The following is a 7,348-nucleotide window of genomic DNA, read 5'->3' on the forward strand; positions in this document are numbered from 1 at the left end:
TTACAACCTTTTCCTTTATGTGCAGTGCCACCAGAACCATGACGACAACAGCAAACTCTGGATACTTTGCTCTCTGGCTTTATTCTTTCTCCTTATTTACCTTCAGAGTGAAAGAACCAAGCTCTGGCTTGCTAAGGAGCCAAGTGTGACTCTTAGGTCTGACCAAGGCAAAGGACTTCAGTTTTATTCATATTATAATATTATCTATTGATTTCTTGGCCAAGCCAGCTCAGTCAGTCAACAGGGTCTCAAGGGAGGGAGACAGAATTGAAAATAAAAAGACAATTAGACAACACCATAACATGACTCCAGCCAATGCTGAGGCTAAAGCAGGTTTATTTTTTTTCCAGTCTGCTTTTATGACATTCTAGGTACATGCAAAGAATATGACCAGTTCTAAGGCATAAACCGAGTAGTTAAGGACCAAACAAAGCATAAACAAAGGTCCCATGATTACTGTATTCAGGGACTTAACAAGACCCATCAAGATACTAAGACTGTGTTCCTTAGTTGTATTCCTCTTGAGCCTACGTCCACGTCCCAGCCCAAAGTCAGATTCCCGTCAGATTCCTAGAAGCGGCCTGAAAAACTCTCCACAATTTTGGAATAAGATAAACTTACTTATCTGCTGCTAAGAAAAGATAAATTTGACCTAACCTGGCAGGGGAGATACCATGATCACCAAGGTGGTTTTCCCAAGGCGAGGCTTACCCATTGCACTCCGGATGTGCTGACCCCTGTGATTTCCCCAAATGCGGGGAAACTTAGCTGGCAAATTGAATAAAGAGTTCTCACTTGTAGTGTTTGGAAATTTCTATGGTGTAAATACTCTCTACCATGGTTGAATGAGCACTGAAACCGTATACACAAATCTTCTCTCGCAAGCCAGTGCTTCCCAACCTCAGAACGGCATGGAGATCTGCCCCTGTATCTCAGCTCCCCACTAAATTCACACGCTAATTTTACATGGAGCACGCTAAATTTACACGGAAGTACTTGAGAACATTAAGGACAAAGGATGCTACTGACCTTTGAATGACAGCAGTGGCTTGACCTTCACCAGACCTGGCATTCGTCCAGTAGCAGTACTCCTCTTGCTTCAACACAGTGGTAAACTTGCCTGCACCTTTCAGATACCTGGGGAGGGGTGGGGGGATTTTAAGAACTATCAACACCTGGGTTTGAAAACCAGAGATATCATTCAATATTAGAGTATGGGAATATTTGAGAGCAGATGATTTTTAACAAGCAACTGTGGTAGTTTGAATAGGAGTGGCCTCCATAGGCTCATATATTTGAATGAATGCTTGGTCATTAGGGAGTGGTACAATTTGACTGGGATTAGGAGCCTTGTTGAGGAAGGTGTGGCCTTGTTGGAGGAAGTGTGACATCAGGGGTGGGCTTTGGGGTTTCAAATAATCAGTGGAGAGAGGCCCAGTGTCACTCTGCCTGTTGCCTGCTGATCTCATCTGCTTCTCCAACACCGTGTCTGCTCGTGAGCTACCACATTCCCCATCATGATGATAATGGATTAAACTTCTGAAACTGTAAACAACTATATGCTTTTTTTTTTTTTAATAAGAGTTGTTATGGTCAGGGTGTCTCTTCACAGCAATAGAACGTTGACTAAGACAGCAAAGGAATAAGAGTATTCTCCACTTATCTAATCAGTGGGTGGTGTTGGTATTTTCACTATCAGCATAAGAAAAGCGAACTTTCCATGTAGCTAGTCTCAGAGGGAAGAGGTGAGAGGCCAGGCTGGGCCAATTCCACTACTGAAAGGTCAAACTGGGGGAAAGTATGTCCTGTCTCCTACACAGGTCAGAAAAGAAGCACAAATATGTTTTGATCCCTTAAAAAGCAACAGTGATTCCTCCTTCATCTCTTCCCCCATCCCCCTTTTTCTCCTTACCCTCTTGTCTTCCTCCTGTAGCTCAGACTGGGCTTTAGTTCCAGATCCTCCTGCCGCCACCTCCAAGGGCTGTGGTTATAGAGTCTGTGATTCTTCCTTTGGATGGGAATTTAATGAGCGTGGGACATGATGAATTCCTAGGAAGTTGTTTGTAGCTAACTTAATCTCTGCTGTATTTTTGCATTGAGATGGGCTGGGTTTACTTATTGTGACATCTGGTCCAAGTTTTTCTATCCACATTTGATTTTCATCTCTCTTCTTTTAACCAGAGGTGAGCAGAAATGCAGCCCCCACTACCACAGCTGTGCAGTTGGCTATCCCACATTTAGGGAATCATAGCACAGCCCAAGTGCAAGGGAAACACCATGCCCTGGGAAAAACACCTCTGTGATCACTTTCTATTTTTGTAGTATTGTGAATCCCTGAAATAAATGATTTAGAATTTTACCAATGGACAACATTGGTACTTTACTATTGAATCAGTTTTGCCCGAAATACTTCACATGACAATCCACATGCCATCCCCAAAGAGCACAGATGATAGAATCAGAACGATAGGGATCCGCTGACTAGCCTGTGGCCAGTCAGCAGTAGGGCAGTATGGGACAGTGGGGACACAGTACAAGTCTGACTCAGTTTCCTAATCTATAAAAATGAGGGCACGGCCCAAGATGGCTTTGGTCCCATTTGACTCTTGTATTTTTTAAAAGTGTCTTGTCAATGAAACCACAAGGGTCTCAACGAACTGAAATCTCATAGTGTCTTTCCCCTATTTGGTTGGTACTTGCAAATTTGGATGGCAAGATTGGTTTTTGGTTTGGGGGTTTGTTTTGGGTTTTGTTTTGTTTTTGTTTCGAGTTTCTACTCCTTCTAGGCACGGAGTTACAAGTGTTTGATTTTAGGTATCATGTACCGGACAGGAGTGACTTGGAGTCCCGCTCAGAAGGTTTCTGAGATCGACTCCAACTTGCTGAGGGTTCAAAAAACCTGATGATGCTTGGTTGTCTTGGACCTGGGAAGAAATAAGAACAAGAACACATAGGCCCAGGCGTTGTCCAACCACTTTATGGCTGAGCCAGTGTTCCCTTTGTCTCTTATTCGATACTTCTGCTGTGAAAGGATCTGGGAGACTTTGTATTCTGCCACTTTCTGCTGTGAAAACACATTGTCAAGGCAGCACTGGCTTGAAAACAATCTAGCAATAAAATCGTGCCCAGTGAGTATACAGTTAGCAGCTTCATTGCTGTTACGTCTTTATAATGGTCAAACAACCATGAATGCATTGGTCTAAGTATCTACTCTACTTAAAGAAACTTGATGTTTAATATTGTTTTTGCTAAAGCAGAAAAATATGTTTTTGATGCTTTTACTCTTCAGGCAGCTCATTAGATGTAGCCTACAAGTGAGGTAATCTGTGGCCTTCCTCTCTTCTACCTCCTTAGGTTTTGAAGATGGTGGCTTCTCTTTGGGTCACGTGACACCACAGCATGCTCTGAAAAGCGACTGAGTACTTTAGGAGATAATCCAGCACAGACTTTGAAGCAGGAGCCATCCAGTCACTAATAGCTCCTTGGCAGATGATCCTTCCTTCTGGCTCTTCAGAATTGGATATAGTAATTGCTCTGGAATTTAAAACTCATCTGGGGAATTCCTTGTCTTACATTTAGGGCACAAACTGCTAATGGCTCAGGCATGTTGCGTGTGTGAGTGTGTGCTCATGCATGCGCCCAGCGTGGTGGCAGTGACCTGAGAATCACAGTATGTATAAACATGGCATACTCTCACTGGAAAGGTCTGAAAATCTTTTAACTGACCAGGTTGTAAAGATGCCATACCCAATAAACTGACCGCATGTTGACACGCACGTCTGTGGAATCAGTCACACGTTGGCACACATGTCTGTAAGGGAAAATGCCCATGGAAGCTTTTATCGCCGGGAGCTCTGTACATGTGTGCTCCAACTGCAGAGATGCCCACTATCGAGTTGGTTCGAAGGTGCCATCTCCTTTAGTAAAACTGTTGTGGGGCTTGTTTCTTCAGAGCTGTGCCTTGGTTTCCCAGAAATCTCCGTTTTTCCACCCTGCTCTCACACACCTCCCTTTTGCACCCGTTATCTTGATGAGACCATCAGATGGTTCTGCAGCGCTCCCCATTGCCAGTGTCCTACATTTCCTGAGACTGGGGATCTACATCAAGCCAGCTCTCTCCCATCTTCCCCAACTGCTTAGTTTGATGTAATAGCACCTGATACACAAAGAAGTCTGGGGACCAGTATGTATAATGGTCGTGTGTAGCTCATGTTAATGATTTTGCTGTCTTTTCTCTGCTGTCGGGAGCTACCCATCAATCAGCTTAGATTCACAAACTGTCAAACATCCCAATATCTTAATTGCTTGAAATGCTAAAAGGAATCAAGTCAGTAAACTAATCCCAAACTAGGAATAAAGTCTCTGATTTGGTGATAATTCCAAGAATCAGTGAAGAAAAAATTTACTTCTTAAATATGGAAACAGGAAAGTAGAAAGCAGAGAGCTAGCTGAATTTTACTTGGAGAAGACTAAATGAGCAAGTGACAGCAATGTCCTTCATCCTAACAGTGCTCTGTAAGTTCAGAGGCAAATGTGAGCCCAGGGACAAGTTAGGGAGCCAAACCTGGAGGGATAAGGTAACTGAGCCAGATTGAAGGAGAAGGTTGGGGATGGCAGAAGAGAATACACAGGCCTTTCTAGAGAGACCTGACCAGGCAGAGCCATGGGGGGAGTAGCCAGTGAGGTCATGGAGACAGCAGTCCTGTGTAGAGCAGGTGCTAGCACAACAGAGACTCATGTACACTCGATCGGTACGAGTCAGATTACTGGGGGCCTTTAAGGCCACACAGGGAAGCCTGGAACTAAGGTGACGCAGGACCAGGAGCTGCTGAGGGATTCTGACAGAGGGAGGGACTCAACTTCAGTGATATTTCCAGATTCTATTTGGCCATGAAGTATGGATGAAGTACAACCTAGGACCAGGCTGTTCACTATTGGTGAGGTGAAAACAGGATTTTCCAGCTGCGGTGGGAGCTGTGGGGGAAGGGTAAGAGATACCCATGGAAGGTCCAGTCAGTCTTGGTGCTTGGCTAGATGGTTTGAGGGGTGAAAACAGTAAGGACAGATTGTAACTAGAGGAATCGATGACAGAAGTGTGGAGCTGAGGAGAGATCTGTCTTTGCAGATGGTGAGTTTGAAATGACAGTGAGCAGTGTGAATCGGGCACTGTGAAGGCTTGGTTTAGGAAATACTGAAAGCTGCTTCTCAAAGCCAAGCATATCTTTAGTCTCTGTAACCAGGACAGCAGTGTTGGGCTCTCATGGAACTGGTGAACTATGGAAAGATGTAGAGGAGTTAAGTCTACCCTGATGCAACCTTTGGTGTCTTACTGTGCCTGCATCACCCCTCCAGCAGCACAGGACACCAGTAACATCAAAACTGTAACCCTTGCAGAGCCTGGAAGCCCAGCTAGTGAGACTGTCTCAAAGATAAAGAAGAAGAGGACTGGGAGTAGCTCAGTGACAGAGCACTTGTCTAGCTTGTAAGAGCTCCGGGGTCCAATTCCCAGTACCAAGGGGAAAAAAGGACAAAACAAACCAGAGACGTTCTGCCTGGCATGCTTTGAGATGTACCACTTCTTTGAGAGGAAGTCAGCTGGGAGGTCCTAGTGATTAAACAGTAAGAGAGGATGCTGAGGGCCAAAACAGCACATCACAGTACCTGTAGAACTAATGATACTGCTCTCTCTCTCTCTCTCTCTCTCTCTCTCTCTCTCTCTCTCTCTCTCTCTCTCTCTGTGTGTGTGTGTGTGTGTGTGTGTATTTTTGAGACAAAGTCTCACTATGTAGCTCTGGTTGTCCTGGAACTACTCACCACAAAGATTAGGACAGCCTTGGACCCTACTTCCTCAGTGCTGAGACTAAAAGTGTGTCCCACCACACCCAGCTAGACTGAGCATACTTTAGCAGGAGGAAATGATAAAAGGGATTGATTGACGGGTGCCTTAGTCAGGGTTTCTATTGCTCTAAAGAGACCATAGCAACTTGAACCAGGAGCACAGAGGGTTGGGTAGAGCCAAACTCAGGTCTTTTACAACTCTCTTTAGAGAAGTGCTAAGGAACCTCACAAGAACTGCCCACCAAAGGGATGCCCCAATAACCTAAAGACCTTCTCTAGGCCTCACTACCCGAGGCTCCACCATCACCCACAGACCATGCCTTCCATTACAGTGGGCTATGAGGAAACACTCAACCCACAGCTAATCCATAGCATACTCAATAATCAATGTGTTTTGATTGTATTCCTTTCTTATATGTGCGCAACAGTCTAAAAGTATTGTTTCGACATGAAATAAAAAAGTTTAAGTGAAAAACACCACATCAACCTCATTAGTACTGTTCTTACTTAAACGGATGATGAATTTACAATTGAATGATGTCATCAGCTTGATGGTCTTTGTAGATGTGGGGAGGGCTAAGGTTGTTTCTACAGAAAGATCCTAAAATGAACAGTCAGCCCAGAGGCAAAATCTTTTTAAAAGTATTGCCAAGCAATGTGTCAATGTCTGCCTAGAGTCATTCAAATATATTTAAGGTCCTTTATCTCACTTGGGGCAATTTGTTTCAAAGAAGTTATCAATAAAGAAAATATATCAGTTAATGGATATTACTTCTGTCACAAAGTGAGGCAGGCACGGAGAATATCCCGGAAGCTCCACTCTGACCACAAGTCCCAGTCTTTTGTCACTGGTCAGTTAGCACAGCAAGCTCCAAGCCAAACTAGAATCACAGTTCATCCCTATTCAAAACATGGTAGTGGCTCTGGTCAGCCATCACCACTGGAGTTTTAAACATCTCTCTGTGTCTCCAAAAGGGTGCACAGAACATTTCAACTTCTCCATGTAATGTCACATTTCTACTTACTAAGGGGGAAAGGTAAACTGGCTCGCCTTACTATCTAACACTATGCCCTGTTACTGGGCAGTTTCTAGAAGAGGCACTCATGTACTTGTCTGATGGAGGGCAACACCTTTACACACAAAGAATGTCGGAAGCTACTCTTTAGTAAAGGCCATGGGTACAGAGGGCACTACAGAACTACACAATCTAGAAAGAGCATATGTTCTTTTATAAAAGGAAAACAGAGAGAGAGAGAAAGAGAGAGAGAGAGAGAGAGAGAGAGAGAGAGAATAAGCATGCCCAGATAACCAAATATCTCATTTTTGAACATGTATTAGTACAATTTTTATACATTGTCAACACTTATTATTAATAAAAGAATGAAATAAAGAATAAAAGGTAAGATCAATATTGAACTGAATTACCACAGAAAACTTCCTAGAATATATCTTCATATACAATTTTTTTTTAATTTCTTTTTTTTTTTAGTTAATTTTTTTTATTAGGTA

General features: G+C 43.5%; 1 pseudogene; it reads left to right on the top strand.

The window, feature by feature from the left end:
* The first annotated feature begins 649 nt into the window (after window positions 1–649).
* LOC115032871 lies at window positions 650–799 on the top strand (annotated as a pseudogene).
* The last annotated feature ends 6,549 nt before the right edge of the window (window positions 800–7,348 follow it).

The sequence above is a fragment of the Mus caroli genome, chromosome 12, assembly GCF_900094665.2.
Source record: "Mus caroli chromosome 12, CAROLI_EIJ_v1.1, whole genome shotgun sequence".
In the NCBI taxonomy this organism is placed as follows: domain Eukaryota; kingdom Metazoa; phylum Chordata; class Mammalia; order Rodentia; family Muridae; genus Mus; species Mus caroli.